Source organism: Canis lupus, chromosome 10, assembly GCF_048164855.1.
Source record: "Canis lupus baileyi chromosome 10, mCanLup2.hap1, whole genome shotgun sequence".
NCBI lineage: Eukaryota > Metazoa > Chordata > Mammalia > Carnivora > Canidae > Canis > Canis lupus.
Genome location: NC_132847.1, coordinates 706983 through 732897, shown reverse-complemented (window position 1 = coordinate 732897; position 25915 = coordinate 706983).

Sequence of the window (25915 nt, the reverse complement as noted above, 5' to 3'; positions counted from 1 at the left end):
AAGGAACTAGATAGGATGGGACAGGACACATGGAGGCCGAGAAAATTAAGGCCATTCCAAATTAAATTCAGCATTCGCACACGCCCAGCCATCCCAGGCCCCTGTGAAGAAGAGATGAAATTTGCATTACTTCAGTTACAGGAAAAAAACAAAAGTTTACAGCTTAATGTCCTAGAAAGCCCCACAATAGAATCAAAACAGAGCCCAGGCCAAGGGCAGAAAGCCCCTATTAGAATGAGAGCAGAGCTCAATGCCCTTGAAGGCCCCATATCAAAATGTAAACAGAACTTGAGGAATTGCTCCAGCCCTTCTGGAGGTCCCTGAGACCAGCCCTTAAAACTAAGCTAAAACCCAACTCCGGGTCCTAGTCCCTGCTCCGCTGTGTTGGGTGTACTGGGACGCAAACTCGAGTTTGGAATTCAACCCTTGTGTGTTTGCATCGTGTCAGCTCCTTAGTGGTTTCTCGGATACGCAATCTTGAGCACAATACCCCCATGTCCCCTCCCACCTTGGCTGAACCCCTATCCCCTCCCAACCAGGCTGACACTCCGTCACCTCCCCGCCCACAACAACTGGGTACAGGCCCTCACAAAGGTCCCACGGGCACGGTGGGGACTCCCCCCATCCCTGGCATCCCAGAGGAAGGAAGGAGGTTTTGGCAGGACACACTCCCATGGTGACCACAGGGCTCCCTGCCCAACATGGCAGCTCGTGACAGGTCGGGGTCTGTCCCTGACGCCTGCTCCTCCTCCCTGGTTTTCCCACAGGAAATGAAGGAGGAGGCCCTGGTCTCCTCCAGGGACATCACACAGGTAGACCTGGATGTCAACAGGATGTTCGGCAGCCACATCATATATTAGGACTGCTAGGGGTCGGGTGAGGCTGCTGGGCCAGGGGGCTTTGGGGTCCCGGGAGCTTCTGTGTAGGGAAAACGGGGCCTCTGACACCAGGGGGAGCAACAGCAGCCAACAACACACCACTCCATGGTAGGGTGATTGGGATGACCACCATGCCCACCCCTCTGGGCCTCAGGGATGAGGAGGCCACTAGGATGGGGCCTCCAGGGGTTGCCATGGGAGCTGAACACCAAAGGGGAGAGGGACGGCCCCATGAGAAGCAGGGGATGGGGTGGGGGATGTGAGGGGCAGGAACCGGACCTGGGGGCCAGGTGGCATGGCCGCGGCTGGAGCAGGAAAACATCGATCCCATGAGGGTCGGACGGGTCAGAGTGACACCCACTCTCGGTGCTTTATATATTTCTAAATTCTATGCATTTAATTTGAGACAATTTGCAATTTGAAAGCATGCATATTATGATGACCCCCAGATAATGCTCCCGGTCCAGCCACGGCCCTGCACTGACCACACCGCGCCCCAGGGGCAGGTGTCACAACAAACCCCAGACTGGGGTCGCCTTTAACTGTAGACGTCTCGTTGTGCATCTTAGGGGAAGGAGATACCCTGTGTGCGCAAGCCACCCATGACATCCCCCTCATTCCCCACTCCCACTCCATCCCCCTACATCATCATCCCCAAAGGCATCCCACCTAAATGATCCCCCTCACACCCACACACCCCCACACAATCCCCACCCACACTATACCCCAACACCATCCCCCCTACACCATCCCCCACACTCCACCACAATCATACCCCTGCTCCATTTCTTACACCATATATATAAAAAATAAATTCAAAATGGATGAAAGACCTAAATGTGAGACTTGAAACCATACAAAGAAGAAAAGATAGGCAACAACGTCTTTGACATTGGCCATTGGATCTTCTTTTATATATATATATATATATATATATATATATATATATATATATATATATATATATAAAAATTTGTTTTTTTAATTTTTATTTATTTATGATAGTCACACACACACACAGAGAGAAAGAGACATAGGCAGAGACAGAAGCAGGCTCCATGCAGGGAGCCTGACGTGGGACTCGATCCCAGGTCTCCAGGATTGGGCCCTGGTACAAAGGCAGGCACTAAACCGCTGCGCCACCCAGAGATCCCTGGATCTTCTTTCTAGATATGCCTCTGAGGTGAGGAAACAAAAGCAAAAATACTATTGGGAATTCATCAAATTGAAAAGCTTCCACAAAGTGAAGGAAAAAACCAAAGCTAAAAGGCAACATACAAAATAAAAGGAGTAATTGGTAAACAACACATCCAATGAAGAGTTAGTATGCAAAACACATAAAGGAAATATAAATCTCAAGATCCTAAAAACAAATTATGCAACTGGAGATGGGCAGAAAAATGAATGGACTTTGTCTCTGCCAAGACAACCAGATGGCCACCAGACACACGGAAAGACACTAAGCGTCACCCATCATCAGGGAAATGCAAACCAAAGCCACAATTATATGTCACCTGACAACCGTCATAATGGCTAATATTAACAACACAAGAAACAACAGGTGTTGGTGAGGCTATGGAGAAGGGGTAGCACCCTTACACTCCTGGTGGGCATGCAAAAAGATGTAGCCACTGTGGAAAACAGTGTGGATGGTCCTCGAGAAGTTAAAAAAAGGGGATCCCTGGGTGGTGCAGTGGTTTGGTGCCTGTCTTTGGCCCTGGGCGCGATCCTGGAGACCCGAGATGGAATCCCACTTCGGGCTCCCAGTGCATGGAGCCTGCTTCTCCCTCTGCCTGTGTTTCTGCCTGTGACTATCATAAAAAAATTTTTAAAAAAGAAGTTAAAAATAGAGCTACCCTACGATTCCAAAATTGCAGAGCTAGGTATTTACCCCGTGGATACAAAAGTACTTTAGTAGATTCTAAACACGCAGTACAGTGTTTGTAGCAGTGTAATCAACAACAGCCAAACTGTGGATACAGCCCAGATGTCCATCGGCAGATGAATGGGCAGAAAGATGTGGTAAATATACACACTGCGACATCACTGGGTCATCAGAAGGGATGAAATGAAGCCATTTACAATGACGTGGAAGGAGTGGAAAGGATTTATGCTAAATGAGCTCAGTCAGAGAAAGACAGATACCAAATACCATACAATTGCATTCACATGTGGATTTTAAGAAACCAAACAAACTGGCAAAGGGGCTCAGGGGGGATGAGAGAAGCAAACCAAGAGACACACTCTTAGTCACAGAGAATAAACTAATAAATACCAGAGGAAGGGGGGGATGGGGAATCAGGGGATAGGGACAGTGGAGGGCACCTGTGACTAGTACCAGGCATTGTATCCAAGGGTTGAATCACTATGTGGTAAACCGGAAGCTATATCATACTGTTTACAAACAGGAATTCAAGTAAAACTTTAAAATAATAATTGGTAGTATTGATGAAACATGGGCGCAGTAGAGATAATATCAGAAAGACAACTGAAAATCCAAATAAAGAGTCTTAGGAGACACAAATCCCCTCCTTAGCTCAGCTCGGGAGAAGCCTGCCATGTCTATTCTGACCCCAGCAGAAGCCTGTATTTTGATTCTCCGGGGAGGCCACTGACTTGGTGGAGTCATGCTATCTTTGAACCCAAAACCTAGAGTGCATAAAACTAAACTGCCCAATACTAGGAGTCCGAGTGCAGGCACATGCCAAGACCCAAACTCTAACCATACACAGACATAACCCTAACCCTATGTTAATCCTAATGTTAACGTAACCCTTAAACAAAACCCATCACTAATCGAAAACCAAACACAAACCCCAAGACCAAAACACATTCACTGAACCTTTCTGCCAACCCTCACCCTAAATCCTAAACCTATTCTGAACCCTTAAGCCTGACCCCTACCTTAAATCTAACCCTAACCTCTAACCCTAACCTTAACTTAATATACACAAATCCTATTCCTAACCTTAACCTGTACCCTAACCTTAACCCAATACCAATCCTATCACATACCCCAAACTGTACTCTAACCTGTACCCTAAAACTAACTCCTAAACTACACTCTAAACCTATCTCTTAACCTTTTCCAAAACCATACCCTGACCCTGACCTGACCCTAATCCCTAACTAAACACTAACCCTAAACCTAGCACTAACCCCTATCCTAAACATAACCCTCGCCCTAACCCTAAACATAGCCTTTTACCCTAACCCCTAACCCTTACCCCTAACCCCTAACCCTAAATGGAAACCTAAGCCCAACCCTAACTGTAACCATAACCCTAACCCCACCTCCAAACCTCCTGCCCTATTCCCTAAAGCCTAAACCCTAACCCTAACTCAAAATTCTATCGCTAACCCTAACCCCGTTCCCTAGTCCCTAACACCCATCCTAACTCCTAACCACTGACCCTTACCCTTATCCCTCACCCTAACCTGTAATCCGTAACCATAAGCTTAATCACAAACACCTAACATCTAACCTAAGCCTAACCACCAACTGCCTCCCCTCCCCTGACCCTACCGTCCATTCTACCCATTCATTTACCCTGTGGTTCTGAGTAGTCCCTTCTGATGTGGACGTGGCCCCCAACGGTGCCTCCAGAGTCCTCCAGGGGGTCCTGAGGAAGCAGGGCTCCTGTGAGTGCGGATGTGGCCCCACGTGTTCCTGAGTCATAGTCAGCGGGTCCTGAGGATGCTGGATCTCCTGTCACTGTGGACTATGCCTCACATCCTCTGGAAGCCTCAAGCAGGTCCTCAGGTGGCCGGGGGCTCCTGTCAGCCTGGACATGGCCCCACATCCCCCAGAAAACTCACGGCGCATCCTGAGGAGGCTGTGGGCTCCTGTCAGCATAGACGCAGCCCCAAATTTCCAGAAGCCAAAGTCCAGGTCCTGTCAGGATTGACGTGGCCCCACATTTTCCTCAGCCTCACCATAAGACCTGAGGAGGCTGGAGGCTCCTGTCAGCATAGATGTGGCCCCAAATCTTCCAAAAACTTCACAGTGGGTCCTGAGGAGACTGGAGACTCCTGTCAGTGTGGATTGGCCACCCACATTTTTCTGAGGCCTCACCACAGGCCCTGACAAGGCTGGGGTCTTCTGTCCACATGGACGTATCCCATATTTCCCCAAGTCAACACCGGGGGTCCTAAAGAAGTCAGCATCCTGTTGTGTAGATGTCACCCAACGTCCTCCCGAACATCACTGAGGGTTCTGAGGAGACCGGGGCTCCTGTCACCGTGAATGCGGACCCCAACTTCCAGAAGCCTCAACTTATGTCCTGAGGTGGCCCAGGGGCTCTTGTCAGTGTGGATGTGGGCCCATATCTTCCTGAAGACTCCCCGTGGGTCCTGAGTGGCCCAGGGGCTCCTTTCAGCCTGGATGCAAGCCCACAATTTCCTGAAGCTGCGGCTCATCAGTGTGGACGCTTCCCCACGTCCTCCTCAGGCCTACACCAGCACAGGCTTGCTCCTGTTATTGCAGGCAGATTAGGCCTACTGCCCATTCATGCCCCCTGGGTGGGGCCTGGGCTCGGGCGCCCCCTGCGGGACGCTCAGGCGCTGTAGGAGGCTGTGCAGGAGGCAGCGGGCGCTTCAGGGACAGCACCTGCCTCCTTTCAGGCTCCAGCTGTGGCCTGTTAGCTTCGGAAACGTCTCACTGAAACGGAGCCCAACACCCGGCTTCCCCAGAAATACTAAAGGACAAGGAATTGGAGCCCACAGGACGCGAAATGAAATGTGGACCAGACTTTTACCACATCCCACAAAACTCACTCAACCCTCTCCCACTGTGGGCGGGACTGCGGGCTGGTGCAGCCACCCTGGAAACAGTGTGGAGGCTCCTCAGGAAGTTACAAATAGAGCCGCCCTGCGACCAGCAGGTGAACGGCCTGAGCTCACTCCGAAGATAGAGATGCAGTGAGAATCGGGACACCTGCATGTCCTGATGTTCACAGTATCCGGGTCAACAGTAACCACACTGTGGGAGGAGCCTCGGTGCCCTCGGGCAGATGATGGATAAAAAGGATGGGAGATAAATGATGGTCATAGAGAGAGGAATGGTATTCAGCTATCAAAGAGAAAGAAATCTTGCCATTTGCAATGACGTGGATAGAACTAGAGGGATCATGTTAAGTGAAATAAGTCAGTGAGGAAAGAGAATGACCGTGTGGTGTCATTCATAGGTGGGATTAAAGAAGCAAAGCATATAACAACTGTGAAGGGAAGGAAAAACAAGATGAAAACAGTTGCAGGAAATACAGACTCTTAATGATAGGAAACAAACTGAGGGGCGTTGGAGGAGGGGGGGTGGGTTAACAGGAGACAGGCATGAAGGAGGGCATGTGATGTCATGAGCACTGCTGTTATCTCCAACTGGTGAATCCCTGAATTCTTCCTCTGAAAGTATAATACACTATCCATTAATTAATTGGGTTTAAATTAAATTAAGTTAAAAAATCAGTTGTATCACAGCACATTTCCTTCTGGACTCTCTGTTTTGCTCATTCAGCTTATACTGGGACCACCCGCCGTGGGACTGGTTTGCCTACATAGGCTCCATGCCTCGTCCATGGCCCAGCCCAGGGCTAGAACTCACCACCCCTAATATCGGGACAGGAGGTGTGGTCAGGAGTCGGATGCTTAACCAACGGAGCCAGGTGGGGGCCCGAAAACCACACTGCTTTATCCTGTGTCTCTGTGACATCATTTGAAATCGGAAAGTGCTGCATCCCGCTCTGTCCTGCTTCTCAAATACTGATTTGCAGTCCCGGGTCATTTGTGGGGGAGGATGGATGTTATGGATTTTTTTTTTCCTATTTCTAAGACCTGCCACCATGATTTTGATAGGAATGACATTGAAACTGAGGGTGCCTACAGGAACTGCAGACATTTTCACAAGATGAGGCTCCCACCCCCACGAGCCCAGGACGGCCTCCCAGAGCCTGGATGGCTCAGTGCACAAGTCTTGTGCTTCTTTGGTTCAGTCTCATTATTTATTCTCCTTGATGCTCCTGAGAAGGCCTTCACGTCCTTCCTTTCCTTCCTTTTTTTTTAATTTATTTTTTATTGGTGTTCAATTTACTAACATACTGAATAATCCCCAGTGCCCGACACCCATTCACTCCCACCCCCCGCCCCCCTCCTCTTCTACCACCCCTAGTTCGTTTCCCAGAGTTAGCAGTCTTTACGTTCTGTCTCCCTTTCTGATATTTCCCACACATTTCTTCTCCCTTCCCTTATATTCCCTTTCACTATTATTTATATTCCCCAAATGAATGAGAACATATAATGTTTGTCCTTCTCCGACTGACTTACTTCACTCAGCATAATACCCTCCAGTTCCATCCACGTTAAAGCAAATGGTGGGTATTTGTCATTTCTAATAGCTGAGTAATATTCCATTGTATACATAAACCACATCTTCTTTATCCATTCATCTTTCGTTGGACACCGAGGCTCCTTCCACAGTTTGGCTATCGTGGCCATTGTTGCTATAAACATCGGGGTGCAGGTGTCCCGGCGTTTCATTGCATTTGTATCTTTGGGGTAAATCCCCAACAGTGCAATTGCTGGGTCGTAGGGCAGGTCTATTTTTAACTCTAGGAGGAACCTCCACACAGTTTTCCAGAGTGGCTGCACCAGTTCACATTCCCACCAACAGTGTAAGAGGGTTCCCTTTTCTCCGCATCCTCTCCAACATTTGTTGTTTCCTGCCTTGTTAATTTACCCCATTCTCACTGGTGTGAGGTGGTATCTCATTGTGGTTTTGATTTGTATTTCCCTGATGGCCAGTGATGCAGAGCATTTTCTCATATGCATGTTGGCCATGTCTATGTCTTCCTCTGTGAGATTTCTGTTCATGTCTTTTGCCCATTTCATGATTGGATTGTTTGTTTCTTTGCTGTTGAGTTTAATAAGTTCTTTATAGATCTTGGAAAATAGCCCTTTATCTGATATGTCATTTGCAAATATCTTCTCCCATTCTGTAGGTTGTCTTTGAGTTTTGTTGACTGTATCCTTTGCTGTGCAAAAGCTTCTTATCTTGATGAAGTCCCAATAGTTCATTTTTGCTTTTGTTTCTTTTGCCTTCGTGGATGTATCTTGCAAGAAGTTACTATGGCCGAGTTCAAAAAGGGTGTAGCCTGTGTTCTTCTCTAGGATTTTGATGGAATCTTGTCTCACATTTAGATCTTTCATCCATTTTGAGTTTATCTTTGTGTATGGTGAAAGAGAGTGGTCTAGTTTCATTCTTCTGCATGTGGATGTCCAATTTTCCCAGCACCATTTATTGAAGAGACTGATTTTCTTCCAATGGATACTCTTTCCTCCTTTATCGAATATTAGTTGACCATAAAGTTCAGGGTCAACTTCTGGATTCTCTATTCTGTTCCACTGATCTATGTGTCTGTTTTTGTGCCAGTACCACACTGTCTTGATGACCACAGCTTTGTAGTACAACCTGAAATCTGGCATTGTGATGCCCCCAGATATGGTTTTCTTTTTTAAAATTCCCCTGGCTATTCGGGGTCTTTTCTGATTCCACACAAATCTTAAAATAATTTGTTCTAACTCTCTGAAGAAAGTCCATGGTATTTTGATAGGGATTGCATTAAACGTGTATATTGCCCTGGGTAACATTGACATTTTCACAATATTAATTCTGCCAATCCATGAGCATGGAATATTTTTCCATCTCTTTGTGTCTTCCTCAATTTCTTTCAGAAGTGTTCTATAGTTTTGAGGGTATAGATGCTTTACATCTTTCGTTAGGTTTATTCCTAGGTATCTTATGCTTTTGGGTGCAATTGTAAATGGGATTGACTCCTTAATTTCTCTTTCTTCATTCTCATTGTTAGTGTATAGAAATGCCACTGATTTCTGGGCATTAATTTTGTATCCTGCCACGCTACCGAATTGCTGTATGAGTTCTAGCAATCTTGGGGTGGAGACTTTTGGGTTTTCTATGAAGAGTATCATGTCATCAGCAAAGAGGGAGAGTTTGACTTCTTCTTTGCCAATTTGAATGCCTTTAATGTCTTTTTGTTGTCTGATTGCTGAGGCTAGGAATTCCAGTACTATGTTGAACAGCAGTGGTGAGAGTGGACATCCCTGTCTTGTTCCTGATCTTAGGGGAAAGGCTCCCAGTGCTTCCCCATTGAGAATGATATTTGCTGTGGGCTTTTCATAGATGGCTTTTAAGATGTCGAGGAATGTTCCCTCTATCCCTACACTCTGAAGAGTTTTGATCAGGAATGGATGCTGTATTTTGTCAAATGCTTTCTCTGCATCTAATGAGAGGATCATATGGTTCTTGGTTTTTCTCTTGCTGATATGATGAATCACATTGATTGTTTTACGAGTGTTGAACCAGCCTTGTGTCCCAGGGATAAATCCTACTTGGTCATGGTGAATAATTTTCTTTTTTTTTTTTAATAATTTTCTTAATGTACTGTTGGATCCTATTGGCCAGTATCTTGTTGAGAATTTTTGCATCCATGTTCATCAGGGATATTGGTCTGTAATTCTCCTTTTTGGTGGGGTCTTTGTCTGGTTTTGGAATTAAGGTGATGCTGGCCTCATAGAACGAATTTGGAAGTACTCCATCTCTTTCTATCTTTCCAAACAGCTTTAGGAGAATAGGTATGGTTTCTTCTTTAAACGTTTGATAAAATTCCCCTGGGAAGCCATCTGGCCCTGGACTCTTGTGTCTTGGGAGGTTTTTGATGACTGCTTCAATTTCCTCCCTGGTTATTGACCTGTTAAGGTTTTCTATTTCTTCCTGTTCCAGTTTTGGTAGTTTGTGGCTTTCCAGGAATGCGTCCATTTCTCCTAGATTGCCTAATTTATTGGCGTATAGCTGTTCATAATATGTTTTTAAAATCGTTTGTATTTCTTTGGTGTTGGTAGTGATCTCTCCTTTCTCATTCATGATTTTATTAATTTGAGTCTTCTCTCTCTTCTTTTTAAGGCTGGCTAATGGTTTATCTATCTTATTAATTCTTTCAAAGAACCAACTCCTGGTTCTGTTGATCTGTTCCACAGTTCTTCTGGTCTCGATTTCGTTGAGTTCTGCTCGAGTCTTTATTAACTCTCTTCTTCTCTTGGGTGTAGGATCTATTTGCTGTTTTTTCTCTAGCAACTTTATGTGTAAGGTTAGCTTTTGTATTTGAGTTCTTTCCAGTTTTTGAATGGATGCTTGTATTGCGATGGATTTCCCCCTTAGGACTGCTTTTGCGGCATCCCAAAGATTTTGAACGGTTGTATCTTCATTCTCATTAGTTTCCATGAATCTTTTTAATTCTTCCTTAATTTCCTGGTTGACCCTTTCATCTTTTAGCAGGATGGTCCTTAACCTCCACGTGTTTGAGGTCCTTCCAAACTTCTTGTTGTGATTTAGTTCTAATTTCAAGGCATTATGGTCTGAGAATATGCAGGGGACGATCCCAATCTTTTGGTATCGGTTCAGACCCAATTTGTGACCCAACATGTGGTCTATTCTGGAGAAAGTTCCATGTGCACTTGAGAAGAATGTGTATTCAGTTGAGTTTGGATGTAAAGTTCTGTAGATTTCTGTGAAATCCATCTGGTCCAGTGTATCATTTAAAGCTCTCGTTTCTTTGGAGATGTTGTGCTTAGAAGACCTCTCGAGTATAGAAAGAGCTAGATTGAAGTCACCAAGTATAAGTGTATTATTATCTAAGTATTTCTTCACTTTGGTTAATAATTGATTTATATATTTGGCAGTTCCCACATTCGGGGCATATATATTGAGTATTGTTAAGTCCTCTTGTTGAATAGATCCTTTAAGTATGATATAGTGTCCCTCTTCATCTCTCATTACAGTCTTTGGGTAAATTTTAGTTTATCTGATATAAGGATGGCTACCCCTGCTTTCTTTTGAGGACCATTCGAATGGTAAATGGTTCTCCAACCTTTTATTTTCAGGCTGTAGGTGTCCTTCTGTCTAAAATGAGTCTCTTGTAGACAGCAAATAGATGGGTCCTGCTTTTTTATCCAGTCTGAAACCCTGCGCCTTTTGATGGGGTCATTAAGCCCGTTCACATTCAGAGTTACTATTGAGAGATATGAATTTAGTGTCATCATGATAACTATTCAGTCCTTGTTTTTGTGGAATGTTCCACTGAACTTCTTCTTAAAGGGGAATTTTAAGAGTGACTGCCAGCGACGGCCGGGTATGGGCCCGACGCTCCAGCGCCATCCATTTTCAGGGCTAGTTGATTCGGCAGGTGAGTTGTTACACACTCCTTAGTGGATTCCGACTTCCATGGCCACCGTCCTGCTCTTCCTTTCCTTCCTGAGTGCTCATTGTCGGGACACAGCAAGGCTACTCTGCTCTGTAGGGTCAGTTTGTGTCCCGTGACTTTACTGAACTCACTCCTTAGTTCTAACACGTTTTGGTGGAGGCTCACGGGTTTCCTGTTTCCAGTACCGCATTTTCAGCATATAGCAACAGTGTGACATACCCCTTCCAGGTGTGGAACCTTTGCTGTTTACAGCTTAATGTCCTAGAAAGCCCCACAATAGAATCAAAACTGAGCCCAGGCCAAGGGCAGGAAGCCCCTATTAGGATGAGAACAGAGCTCAATGACCTTGAAGGCCCCATATCAAGTTGTAAACAGAACTCGAGGAATTCCTCTAGCCCTTCTGGAGGTCCCTGAGACAAGCCGTTAAAACTAAGCTAAAACCCACCTCGGGGTCCAAGTCCCTGCTCCGCTGTGTCGGGTATACTCGGACACCAGCTCGAGCTTATAAATAAACCGTTGTGTGTTTGCTTCGGTGTGGGCTTCTTGGTAGTTTCTCGGATTCGCAATCTTGGGCACAACAGTCTGAGATAAAAAAACAAAACCAAAAGCAGCTCGGACGTAGGCAGAGTGAAAGCAGGGTTCTGAGAAATGAGCTTGGGGGCTCTTCTGTGGAGGGCCTGCAGACTGGGGGTGGGATGCTCAGCCCCAGACCCAGAGGACCCAGCATCCCCACAGGCATCATGCCAAACAGCGCTGAGTCTCAGGAAGCAGCACAGTGCCACCCGCTGGAGGCAAGAGTCACTGAAACCCACCGGGCCCCTGACCCTGCAGGTGCATCACCTAGGCAGATGTGCACCTGACAATCAGCACAATGGGCCATCCCCAGACCCCGCACAGACCACTCACTGCCAACAAGTTGTCGGACCACAGAGGCTGTAGAGATTCAGCACTGCCTGGAAAGTAGGGTCTAGCTTCCTTTGTAATTTGTGCTTTATTTTCATTTATTTTCTTTGATTCTATTTTATTAATTGCCTTATTTTAATTTTTATGTACGTACCATATATATTTCTTATTTTTACACTCATGGTACTTTAATTGTGTTTGTTATTTCAGGATTTAAAATCTTTTAACAAGGAGGCCAAAATAATCTGGTGTTTTTTTTGGGGGGGGGGAGAGGGAAGTTGTTATTGTTTTCTTGGTTTTTCTTTTTCTTCCTTCGTTCTTTTCTGGAAAAAATAATGAGATGTAGAAATTCAACTCCATAAAATAACATGAGGTAGTACTCACAGCCAGGAAGTCCATCAATACAAATATATGATGTCTAACTACAGTTTAAAACAATGATTATAAAGATAGCATCTGGGCTAGAAAAAGAGCACAAAAGAAAACTAGAGCATCCCTTACTGTAAAAATAAAAGAACTAAAATTTAGTCAGGCCAACGTTAAAAATGCTATAACTGAGATGCAGTCCCAAGTGGAATCCTTAAAAACAACTAAAGTTATGGACCACAGAGGCAGACATAGGGAACTCAGCCACTTATTAAAACAATAACATTCATATCTTAGGAGACTCAGAAGATGAAGAGAGAGAAAAGGTGGGCCTTGCTCAGCCATTAGAAACGACAAATACCCACCATTTGCTTCAACGTGGATGTAACTGGAAGGTATTATGCTGAGTGAAGTAAGTCAATTGGAGAAGGACAAACATTGTATGTTCTCATTCACTTGGGGAATATAAATAATAGTGAAAGGGAATATAGGGGAAGGGAGAAGAAATGTGTGGGAAATATCAGAAAGGGAGACAGAACATAAAGACTCCTAACTCTGAGAAACGAACTAGGGGTGATGGAAGGGGAGGAGGGCAGGGGTGGGTGTGAATGTGTGACGGGCACTGAGGGGGGCACTTGACGGGATGAGCACTGAGTGTTATTCTGTATGTTGGCAAATTGAACACCAATAAAAAGTAAATTTATTATTAAGTAAAAAGAAAGAAAGAAGAAAGAAAGAAAGAAAGAAAGAAAGAAAGAAAGAAAGAAAGAAAGAAAGAAAGAAAGAAATAGGGGCACCTGGGTGTCTCAGTCAGTTAAGCTTCTGCCTTAAGTCAGATCATGATCCAGGTCCCAATGTAGGCTCCCTGTTCAGCAGGGAACCTGCTTCTCCGTGTCCATCTGCCCCTCTCACTCATGGTTTTTCTCTCCTCTCTCTCTCTCTCTCTCAAATAAATAACATCTTTGAAAAATAAAAAAAAAAACACACAAGGAAGAGAAATCTCCCATGTAGAAGAATTTCAAACAATTTGTGCAGACATTCCACCCTCAAGTTGGTGAGCATAGCTTCCCATGCTTACGTGTGGAATACACATAGTAACTTCCCTCTACAAAATACATTATGAAAAACTTAAAATAATAATGATAATATAATAATAATAATAATAATAGGAAGAAGAAGAAAGAAGAAGAAGAAGAAGAAGAAGAAGAAGAAGAAGAAGAAGAAGAAGAAGAAGAAGAAGAAGAATCACTTAACTATGGAGAAAGATGACAAACACTACCTCAGCAAGATGATCAGATCGATACCAAGACGGATAAATCATGTTGATAGTATCTATCCTTTATATGATATAATAAAAATGGCAGTATATCTCTGTATATAATCCACAAAAACAGTTCAATCATGAGATAAACAACAGACATGTCTCAACTGAGGGAAATTTTACAAAATACTCTACTTCTCAAAGTGTTCCAGTGCAACAACAACAAGGAAAGGCTGAAAGACTGTCACAATCCAGAGGAGCCTAAGAAAACAGGAGGACAAATGGAATGTCATATGAGGGGTGGTAACTTAGCAAAAACTAAGGATATCTGAATAAAGTATCGTCTTTGGTTAATGCGAATATTTTAATATTGATTCATTAGCTAATATTTGTACCGTATTGATATAAGATATCAATCATTGGAGAAACTGAGTGCAAGTGCATGCAAATGCTCTGTACTATCTTCTCAATTTCCCTATAAATCTTTGTTTTTTTCCTAATAAATAAGATTTATTTTGAAAATTGACTTAAATGAATCAGTCTCCAAGTGTGAAGACATTTTAAGAATAGTTGAATTAACTTTTGCCTTATTCTTAAAGAGTTCCTTTGATGGAAACAAAGTAAGAATTTTATATCAGAAGGAAAGAAAAACACTTATGAACACATATAATGCCTCCTCAACCTGAAAAGCAGGAACAGATAATAAATAACAAAAATCAGATAAAAATACTTCTATTATAATAGACACCATATTGCAAGTGCATTTAAAATTAGCAATGCATAACATTTATTTCCTTAACATTTGTCTTCCAAAGAGTTCAAAGTGTTTCAGTGTCAATTGAAACAGGGGAAGAAAAAAAAAATAAAATAAATAAAAAATAAATAAATAAATAAATAAAGAAAAAAAAAAGAAAAAAAAAAAGAAACAGGGGAAGAATCTCAGGGAAGGATCCTTCACATAATAATAGGACCATTGGTAATAATGTCTCTCAGTTCTTTCCAAATCCATAAAGATGCATTTCCTGAGGAGTGACTGAGCTGTGAAGAAAGAGATGAGAAACCCTCATCCCTCTGAATTACTTGTGTCAGAATATTTTAACCATAGTACTACGGATAGTAAATTATCCTTATTAACAGGAAATACGTCTCACATTGGAATCTGAGCAATCAGATGGGCAGAGAAAAAAGGCTTTGACTGGCTCTTCATCTTTTAAAGATAAAGGAGAGCTTTTCTATGTACAAAGTCAGTTGTCAAGATAGCCTTAGGGAATGAGTCTGCAGCATCAAATCCCGATGCACAGCCGGTATGCCCGCACCCCAGGTCTTCCTGATTCCAAATCCCTGGGCCTGTCCCCCAACAGACCCTGCCAAGCTGAGGTCATTTGCAATTGCTCTCAGGAGCTCCGGGGAAGGGGGAAAGAGCTAGATAGGGTGGGAGGGGACGCAAGGAGGCCAAGAAAATGAAGGTCTTTCCTCTTTAAGTTCAGGGTTCGAACAGGTCCATCCATCCCAGGCCCCTGTGAAGAAGAGGTAAATTTACATTACTTCAGTTACAGGAAAAAAACAAAAGTTTGCAGCTTAATGTCCTAGAAAGCCCCACAATAGAATAAGAACTGAGCCCACCCCAAGGGCTGGAAGCGCCTATTAGAATGAGAACAGAGGTCAATGTCCTTGAAGGCCCCATATCAAAATGTAAACAGAACTTGAGGAATTACTCCAGCCCTTCTGGAGGTCCCTGAGACAAGTCCCAAAAACTAAGCAAAAACCCACCACGAGGTCCAAGTCCCTATCCTCTGTGTCGGGTGAACTTGGACGCAAACTCGAGTTTGGAAATCAACCCTTGTGTCTTTGCATCAGTGTCAGCTCCATAGTGGTTTCTCAGATTCACAATCTTGGGCACAACACCCCCATGTCCCCTCCCACCTGGGCTGAACCCCTATCCCCTCCCACCCAGGCTGACACTCAGTCACCTCCCCTCCCACAACAGCTGGGCGCAGGCCCTCACACAGGTGTCACGGGCACGGTGGGCACTCCCGCCATGCCTGGCCTCCCAGAGGAAGGAAGGAGGTTTCGGCAGTACACACTCCCATGGTGGCCCCAGGGCTCCCTGCCCAGCACGGCAGCTCGTGAGAAATCGGGGTCTGTTTCCCTGACGCCTTCTCCTCCTCCCCAGTTTTCCCACAGGAAATGAAGGAGGAGGCCCTGGTCTCCTCCAGGGACATTATGCAGGTAGACTTGGACGTCAACAGGACGTTCGGCAGCCACACCATATTTTGGGATGGCTAGGGCGTCGGGTAAGCTGCTGGGCCAGGGGGATTCGGGGCCCTGGGGGAGGCCCGGGTCCTTCTGGGTAGGGAAAATGGGGCTTCTGAGGCTGGGGGAGCAATAGAAGCCAAAAACACACTCCTCCATGGTAGGATGTTGGGGATGACTCCCGTGCCCACACTCCCGATGCCTTGGGGATGAGGAAGCCAGTAGGATGGGGCCTTCAGGTGTTGCCATGGGAGCTGAACACCAAAGGGGAGAGGGACGGCCCCCTGAGAAGCAGGGGATGGGGTGGGGGACGTGGGGGGAGGAACCGGACCTGGTGGCCAGGCTGCATGGCCGCTGCTGGAGCAGGAAAACATCGATCCCATGAGGGTCAGACGGGTCAGAGTGACACCCACTCTCAATGCTTTATATTATTCTAAATTCTATGCATTTAATTTGAGACAATTTGCAATTTGAAAACATACATAGTATAATGATCCCCAGATAATGCTGCTGGTCCAGCCAGGTCAGGGGCAGGTGTCACTGCAAACCCCAGACTAGTCGCCTTTAACTGTAGACGTCTCCTTGTGCATCTTAGAGGAAGGAGATGCCCTGTGTCCGCAGGCCCCCCACGACATCCCCCTCATTCCCCACTCCCACACCATCCCCCTACATCATCATCCCTATTGGCATCCCACCTACACCATCCCCCTCAAACCCACACAGCCCCACACAATCCCCACTCACACTATACCCCAACACCATCACCCCTACACCATCCCCCACACTCCACCACCATCATAACCTTGCCCCCACACCATCCACCACCACACCATCAGCCCTCAGCAAGGACCCGGTGCAGGTGCCCCCTGTGGGACATGCTCAGCCTCCCCGGGTTTCTCTGGATACCCTGCTCCCATCAGAAGCCTGGGTGTCCCATAGAATACCCAGGGGTTACAAGGAGGAGGGAAGACAGGGAACCCCCAACAGGGTGAGTACAGGTGAGTGGTGCAGAGGACCCACTGTGCCCTGCCTCCACCCACTATCCCTCATTTAGCGTACACACCCTGCACAGGACACCAGCCCCTAACCCATGGGGATCTGGGCTGGCCTGGCCCTGGGCTCTGTGAGGGTTGGGGTGATTTGAGCCTCCGCCCCAGTCCCAACACAAAGACTAATGGGATCCAGCCCACATGGCCCTGGCCAGCCCTGGATTCTGGCCCTGGGCTGAGCGAGCCCTCTCACAGCTGAATGTTGACTCCTGGACCCTGGGGTAGGATGGTGGGCCCCACCCACACCCACACGAGGAGGCAGACTCCTCCAGGTGCTGGGGCCACAGGGAGCCTGAGGCCACGTTCCAGCTGCCCTGTTGGGACCCAGCGCAGAAACCCATGATTTGCAGGTCCATGTCAGCTCTGCTGTCCTCAGAACCATCTCTCAGACTGAAACCTCAGGACACACGCCCCCACCCAGAGTCCACACATGCTCCCAGGTGGGGGACTCCAGCACTCGCCCCCCAACCCATGTCATTCTTGCCCTCCCCTAAAGGACAGAAAGGTCTCCCTCCCCAGGGGAAGGCGTGCACCCTCAGCTCTGAGCCCGTTTGCTGTAGAAAGTCAATAAAGTGTTGTGGTGCGAAAATGCACAGCCAGCCCTTTTCTGTGTCTCCCAGAACACTGTTCACGGGGCATGGAGAGACCCCCAGAGAGGAGGACAGGGTACCACCTAGGCCCCACCAGCCCCTGCAGGGGCGCCGCCAGCAACACCCAGCTGACATCCCAACATGCCTTCCACTGGACTAGATGCCGGGGTCAAGATGCAACAGACTTTACTGGGACTCAGGCTGCGCCCCGCGGGCCAGGAGGGCCTGGGACAGAGTGACAGCCAGGAAGCCTCAGGTCACCAGGGTCTGTGCAAAGTGACCCGGAGGTCTGTGCTCCCTCTGTCCAGGAGGCTGTGGCTGGCTGGGTGTGGGGCACTTCCTCCCCTCACTGCATTCCCTTGACTGTGTTCCTGGGGCAGAGAGGGCCTGCAGGGCGGTCAGCATGGCCCTAGAAGGGATGTCAGGACAGTAGGCCCTTGTGTTGTGCCCAACATTGTGAATCTGAGAAACCACTGAGGAGCCAACACCATTGCAAACTCCCAAGGATTTCTTTACAAGCTGGAGCTTGTGTCCAAGTGCACCCGACACAGCAGAGCAGTGACTTGGACCCTGAGACTAAAAGGCATAGCAGCTTTATAGGCGCCAGTGGCCCATGGGATATGCAGAAAGTTGCACAGTCATGTCAGTTCACACGCAGGTGGCTGATTGAATTACACCTTACCCTATAGTATCCACTTGAGCTGGCCTATTACTTTGGTCAGAATCGGCGCACAGATTTGGCAGGCACAAAGCAGGGTTACATTGTTATGAGCTGATTTCTGATTAGGGTGTGTTGAGCAGCCTGACTAAGGTGGGGCAGCGCCTTAAGCAACAATCAGGTCATGTCAGGGTCATAGGGGAAGTGGCGGGTGTAGCACAAAATGGAATCAGTCCTGGTCTGTGTGCCCAGGGGTAGGAGATTTTTGTTAAATTTCCTGGGTCCCACACTTGCAGCTCATGCACCTGGGCCACCTGCACCAGGTGGACTCAGCCTGCACACCTTGTGGTGCTGGATAACTCACACCAGCATATGGAGGACATCCTCCTCACCCTAGTGAGTAGGGGCTGGGTGAGCATGGGTCTCGGCCTGAAGGCCAGGAAGCACAGCAGACTGAAGAACCCCAGCCCCATCCCCACCCCGACTCCCACACACAGGCAGCCCCAGGGCTCCCGCCATGGGCAACCGGCTCCTCAGGAGCTCCCCCCAGAGTGGCCCGAAGGTCTGGCTCCCTGCTGGCGAGGCATCGGGGAGAATAGAAGCATACGGCGCCTGGAGGGACCCACTGCAGGTCATGAGAATGTGGTTGAGCCGGAATTTCCAGCTCAGCTGACCCTCCAGCTGAAAGTCATTGCACCAGCGAGCACAGGGTCGGCCAGGAGACCCCAGCTAGCTGCCCAGATCCAGCACCAGAAATGATGTTGTGCCAACCATTTCGGCATTTGGGTGACCCAGCCAGAGGATCCGATAGCTGCACGTGATAGCTGTATGTGATAGACACACACATACCCCAAAACCAACAAAAGCCAGAATCCCCCAATGTTGTCAAAAAGTAGCCAGATGATTCCATACACGATGCTGTGGTCCTCAAAAGGATACATGGAAGATGGTATAAACCATGACTGCAGAGGTGTCAGAGGTACGGAGATGTGCCTGGTGGGTTCCAACAAGAGGCCCAGAGGGGAAGGAAGCATCCTACGGGGGGGGGGCCCTCCTTGGAAAGGACACCAGGTCCCTGTGAAGGCTACGGAGGGTGAAATCTGTTCTCCTCCCTTTCAGCTTCTGGTTTTCCTCCTAAATGCCATTTTCCTCAATGAAAATAGCAAAAATTTATTTTATGTTTTTAAATTTCTTTTTACAGGTGTCCAATTCATATGAATTCTTTCTTCAGCAAGGGTGTCATTCAGGAAAGAAGGAGAGATAAAGATTTCCCAGACAGACAAAGTATAAAGGAGTTCATGACCACTTAACCAGTCCAGTAAGGAATTTTAAGAGGGATTCTTCTAGTGGGGGAAAAAAAGAGACCAAAAGCAACAAAGACTAGAAAGGACCAGAGAACATCACCAGAAACACCAACTCTACCGGTAACACAAAGGCAATAAGTTCATATTTTTCAATAATCACTCTGAATGCTGATAGAAAAATTGCTCCAATCAAAAGATATAGGGTATCAGAGTAGCTTAAAAAACAGGATCCGGGATGCCTGGGTGGCTCAGGGGTTGAGCCTCTGCCTTTGACTCAGGCTGTGATCCTGGAGTCTGGGATCCAGTCCCATATTGGGCTCCTGGTGGGGAGCATGCTTTTCTCTCTGCCTAATTTTCTGCCTCTCTCTCTCTCTCACTCCCTCATAAATAAAATCGTTATTAAAAAAACAAGATCCATCTGTATGCTGCCTGCAAGATGCTCACGTTAGACCTATAGACACCGGGAGATTGAAAGTCAGGGGATGGAAAACCATCTATCACGGTAATGGATACCATACGAAAGCTGGAGGACCCATACTTATATCAGACTAACTAGATTTGAAACCAAACCCTGGGGGACACCTGGTGGGTCAGTGGTTGAGCATCTGCCTTCGGCTCAGGGTGTGATCCTGGGATCCCAGGACCGAGTCCCACATCGGCCTCCCTGTGTGGAGCCTCCTTCTCCTTCTGCCTATGTTTCTGCCTCTGCTGCTCTGTGTGTCTCTCATGAATAAATAAATAAAATATTTACATTTCAAAAAAGAAAGAACAAATACTGTAAGAAGAGATGAAGAAGGGCATTATTTCATAATTAAAAATACTATCAAGATGAAACAACTAAATATTTATGCTGCCAACATGGGAGTACCTAAATATAGAAACCAATTAGCAACAAACTTACAGGAACTCACTGATAATAATACAATGACAGCGGATTTTCACACCCACTTATGGCAATGGACCAATCATCTATACAGAAAATCAACAAGGGAACAATAGCCTTGACACACTGGACCACAGGGACTCAACAGATATAGTCTGAACATTTCAACCTAAAGCAGAGTACACATTCCTTTCAAGTGCACATGGGACATTCTCCAGAACAGATCATATCATGGGCCACAAATCAGCCCTAAACAGGTACAACAGGTACAAGAAGGTTGATATAACACCCTGTACATTGTCGGACCACAACGCTATGAAACTCGAAGTCGACAGTAAGAAAAAATTTGGACAGACCAAAAATAAGTTGAGTTTATGATCATCCTACTAGAGAATGGAGCAACCAGGAAATTAAAGAGGAAATTTAAAACAAACGAAAATGAAAACATGTTTCTCCAAGCCTCTTGGATGCAGCAAAGGCAGTCCTAAGAGGGAAGTACATATCAATACAGGCCTACCTCAAGAAACAAGAAGTCTCCAATACACAGCCTAACCCTACACCTTAAGGACCTGGAAAAGAAATAGAAAACAAAGCCTAAAGCTTATAGAAGAGGGGAAAAATAGAGATGAGAGCAGAAATAAACAATACAGAATCAAGGAAGCAGTAGAATGGAATAACGAAACAAAGAGATGGTTCTTCAAAATAATTAATAAATTGAATCAAGCCCTAGCCAGCCTTATCAACAAGAAAAGAGAAAAGACCTAAATAAATAAAATCACAAATGAGAGAAGAGAGATCACAATCAACACCAGAAAAATAAGACAACTATAAGAGAACACTATGAAAGATTATACGCTAACAAACTGGGAGACCTGGAAGAAATGGACAAATCCCTAGAAATGTCAAACGAGGAAACCTAAATAGGAGGAAATAGGAAATGTGAACAGACATATAAAAGCAAAGGAATTGAATCAGCAAGGCACCTGGGTGCCTCAGTGGTTGAGCATCTGCTTTGGCTCAGGTCATGATCCCAGGGTCCTGGGGGATCACGTCCCACATCAGGCTCCCTGCATGGAGCCTCATTTTCCCTCTACCTATACCTCTGCTTCTCTGTGTCTCTCATGAATACATAGATAAAATCTTTAAAAAAGAACAAAGATAAAAAAGAGAATGGTCCCAAATAAAATCACAAAGGAAAAGAGAAATAACAACCAACACTAGAGAAATACAAACGATTATAAGAGAACATTATGAAAAATTATATGCCAGCAACCAAGAACCTGGAAGAAATAGATCAATTCCTGGAAATATATAACATAGCAAAAATGAAAAAGGAAGAAATAAGAAACTTGAACAGACAAATAACCAGCAAAGAATTTGAATCAGCATTCAAGGATCTCCCGACCGTAGATGCTTAGATCAATAGAACAGAATGGAAAGCCGAAACAAGATACAAACCTGTAACTCTATGATCCATTAATCGACAACAGGGCAGGAAGGAATATCCAAAGGCACAAAGACAGTCCTTTCAACAAACCCTAACCCTGACCGCAGGATAAGAACAAATGGTGTTGGGAAAACCAGGCAGCCAAATGCAGAAGAATGAAACTGGACCACTTTCTTATACGATATATATAAAAAATAAATTCAAAATGGATGAAAGACCTAAATGTGAGACCTGAAACCATACAAAGAAGAAAAGATAGGCAGCAACATCTATGACATTGGCCATTGGATCCTCTTTCTAGATATGCCTCTGAGGTGAGGGAAACAAAAGCAAAAATACTATTGGGACTTCATCAAATTGAAAAGTTTCTGCAAAGTGAAGGAAACAACCAAAGCTAAAAGGCAACATACAGGAGGAGGGGCAAGATGGCGGAAGAGTAGGGTCCCCAAGTCACCTGTACCCACCAAATTACCTAAGTAACCTTCAAATCATCCTGAAAATCTACGAATTCGGCCTGAGATTTAAAAAGAGACCAGATCGAATGCTACAGTATGAAAAGTTCGCGCATCTATCAAGGTAGGAAGACGGGGGGAAAAGAAATAAAGAAACAAAGGGCATCCAAGGGGAGGGGTCCTGCGAAGAGCCAGACTATGGCCACAGCGAGTGCCCCCCAGTCAGGAGAGCTCTGTCCCAGAGAAGCAGGAGCTGAACCAACCTTCCAGTGTGGAATTGGGCCCGCAGGGAGTCAGCGCAGGACCTTGGAGGGCGGGGATGCCCTCAGGCTCCCTGGGACACTAACAGACACCTGCATTCCCAAGAGAGTCCACTGAGCTCACTAAGGGGTACACGGCACATGCATTGACCCTGGAGCAGCTCCAAGGGGCTCGGGCGGTGGCTCTGTGCCGAAGGGGCTGCACGAACCTGGGAGGGGCTTGGCTGCGCGCCTAGGGCAGAGGAAAAGGCTCCGGGCAGAGGGGGCTGTGAGGCTCCAGGAGCTGCTCAGTGGGGCTGGGGAGGCGGTTTAGTGGAGAGGCGGCTGCACGGCCGGGAGCATGAATCCAACAGTGCAGGCCCCGGAGGACAGGACTCCGGTACACAGCCCAGGATCTGGCCTCGCCCGAGACAGGCAGAGGCCGGGGGGGTCCAGGACCGCAAGGACCCTCCTGCCCAGAGCTGAGCAGATCAGAGGCCCTGCCCCGGAGCCTCCTGGACCGTCAGACAGACTGCTCCGGAGTAACTGGGGGGGCTGAATCCAGGTTTCCAGAGCTGGCCTCTGCCACTGGGATTGTTCCTCCTGGGGCCTCACGGGGTTAACAACCCCCACTGAGCCCTGCAACAGGCAGGGGGCAGATCAGCTCCCCAAAGGGCTAACACCTGAAAATCAGCATAACAAGCCCCTCCCCCGAAGACCAGCTAGACGGACAAGTTCCAGGGGAATTCAAGGGACTTAAAGTATACAGAATAAGAAGATACTCCCCCATGTTTTTTTTTCATTTCTGATTGCTTCCCCCAACCTTTTCTCCCTTTCTTTCTTTTTCTTTCTCTTTTTATTCTGTTTTCCTTCTTTCTTCCTTTATTCTTTTTTCTCTTTTCTTTCCTTCTTTCTCTCCTCTATTTTTCTCCTTTTCCCAATACAACTTGTTTTTGACCACTGTGCACTGAGCAAAATGACTAGAAGGAAAACCTCACCTCAAAAGAAGAATCAGAAACAGTCCTCTCTCCCACAGAGTTACAAAATCTGGATTACAATTCAATGTCAGAAAGCCAATTCAGAAGCACTATTATACACCTACTGGTGGCTCTAGAAAAAAGCATAAAGGACTCAATAGACTCATGACTGCAGAATTTAGATCCAATCAGGCAGAAAGTAAAAATCAATTGAATGAGATGCAATCCAAACTAAAAGTCCTAATGACAAGGGTCAACGAGGTGGAAGAACAAGTGAGTGACATAGAAGACAAGTTGATGGCAAAGAGGGAAACTGAGGAAAAAAGAGACAATTAAAAGACCAGAAAGACAGATTAAGGGAAATAAATGACAGCCTGAGGAAGAAAACCCTACGTTTAATTGGGGTTCCAGAGGGCGTCGAAATGGACAGAGGTCCAGAATATGTATTTGAACAAATCCTACCTGAAAACTTTCCTAATCTGGGAAGGGAAACAGGCATTAAGATCCAGGAAATAGAGAGATCCCCTCTAAAATAAATAAAAACCGTCCAACACCTCCACATTTAATAGTGAAGTTTGCAAATTCCAAAGATAAAGAAAAGATCCTTAAAGCAGCAAGAGACAAGAAATCCCTGACCTTTATGGGGAGGAGCATTAGGGTAACAGAAGACCTCTCCACAGCGACCTGGCAGGCAAGAAAGGGCTGGCAGGATATATTCAGGATCCTAAATGAGAAGAACATGCAACCAAGAATACTTTATCCAACAAGGATCTCATTCAAAATGGAAGGAGAGATAAAGAGCTTCCAAGACAGGCAGGAACTGAAAGAATAAGTGACCTCCAAACGAGCTCTGCAAGAAATTTTAAGAGGGACTCTTAAAATTCCCCTTTAAGAAGAAGTTCAGTGGAATAATCCACAAAAACAAGGGCTGAATAGATATCATGATGACACTAAACTCATCTGTTGATAGTAACTCTGAATGTGAACGGGCTTAATGACCCCATCAAAAGGCGCAGGGTTTCAGACTGGATAAAAAAGCAGAACCCATCAATTTACTGTCTAAAAGAGACTCATTTTATTTCTTTTTATTTTTATTTTTTTTATTTTTATGATAGTCACACACAGAGAGAGAGAGAGGCAGAGACACAGGCAGAGGGAGAAGCAGGCTCCATGCACCGGGAGCCCGACATGGGATTCGATCCTGGGTCTCCAGGATCGCGCCCTGGGCCAGAGGCAGGTGCCAAACCGCTGCGCCACCCAGGGATCCCAAGAGACTCATTTTAGACAGAAGGACACCTACAGCCTGAAAATAAATGTTTGGAGAACCATTTACCATTCAAATGTCCTCAAAAGAAAGCAGGGGTAGCCATCCTTATATCAGATAAGCTAAAATTTACCCCGAAGACTGTAGTGAGCGATGAAGAGGGACAGTAAATCATACTTAAAGGATCTATCCAACAAGAGGACTTAACAATCCTCAATATATTGCCCCATATGTGAGAGCTGCCAAATATTTAAAACAATTAATAACCAAAGTGAAGAAATACTTAGATAATAATACACTTATACTTGGTGACTTCAATCTAGTTCTTTCTACCCTCGATAGGTCTTCTAAGCACAACATATCCAATGAAACGAGAGCTTTAAATGATACACTGGACCAGATGGATTTCACAGAAATCTACAGAACTTTACATCCAAACTCAACTGCATACACATTCTTCTCAAGTGCACATGGAACTTTCTCCAGTATCGACCACATATTGGGGCACAAATTGGGTCTGAACCGATACCAAAAGATTGGGATTGTCCCCTGCATATACTCAGACCATAATGCCTTGAAAGTAGAACTAAGGTATCCCTGAGTGGCACAGCAGTTTGGCGCCTGCCTTTGGCCCAGGGCGTGAATCTGGAGACCCGGGATTGAATCCCACGTCGGGCTTCCGGTGCTAGAAGCCTGCTTCTCCCTCTGCCCGTGTCTCTGCCTCTCTTTCTCTCTCACTGCGTGACTATCATAAATTAAAAAAAAAAAATAAAATAATGAAAAAAAGAAATTAAAACTAAATCACAACAAGAAGTTTGGAAGGACCTCAAACACGTGGAGGTGAAGGATCATCCTGCTAAAAGACGAAAGGGTCAACCAGGAAATTAAGGAAGGATTAAAAAGATTCATGGAAACTAATGAGAATGAACATACAACCGTTCAAAATCTTTGGGATGCAGCAAAAGCAGTCCCAAGGGGGAAATACATCACAATACGAACAGGTGCAGCCAATGTGGAAAACACTGTGGAGGGTCCTCGAGAAGTTAAAAAAAGGGGATCCCTGGGTGGTGCAGTGGTTTGGCACCTGCCTTTGGCCCATGTCGCGATCCTGGAGACCCGGGAT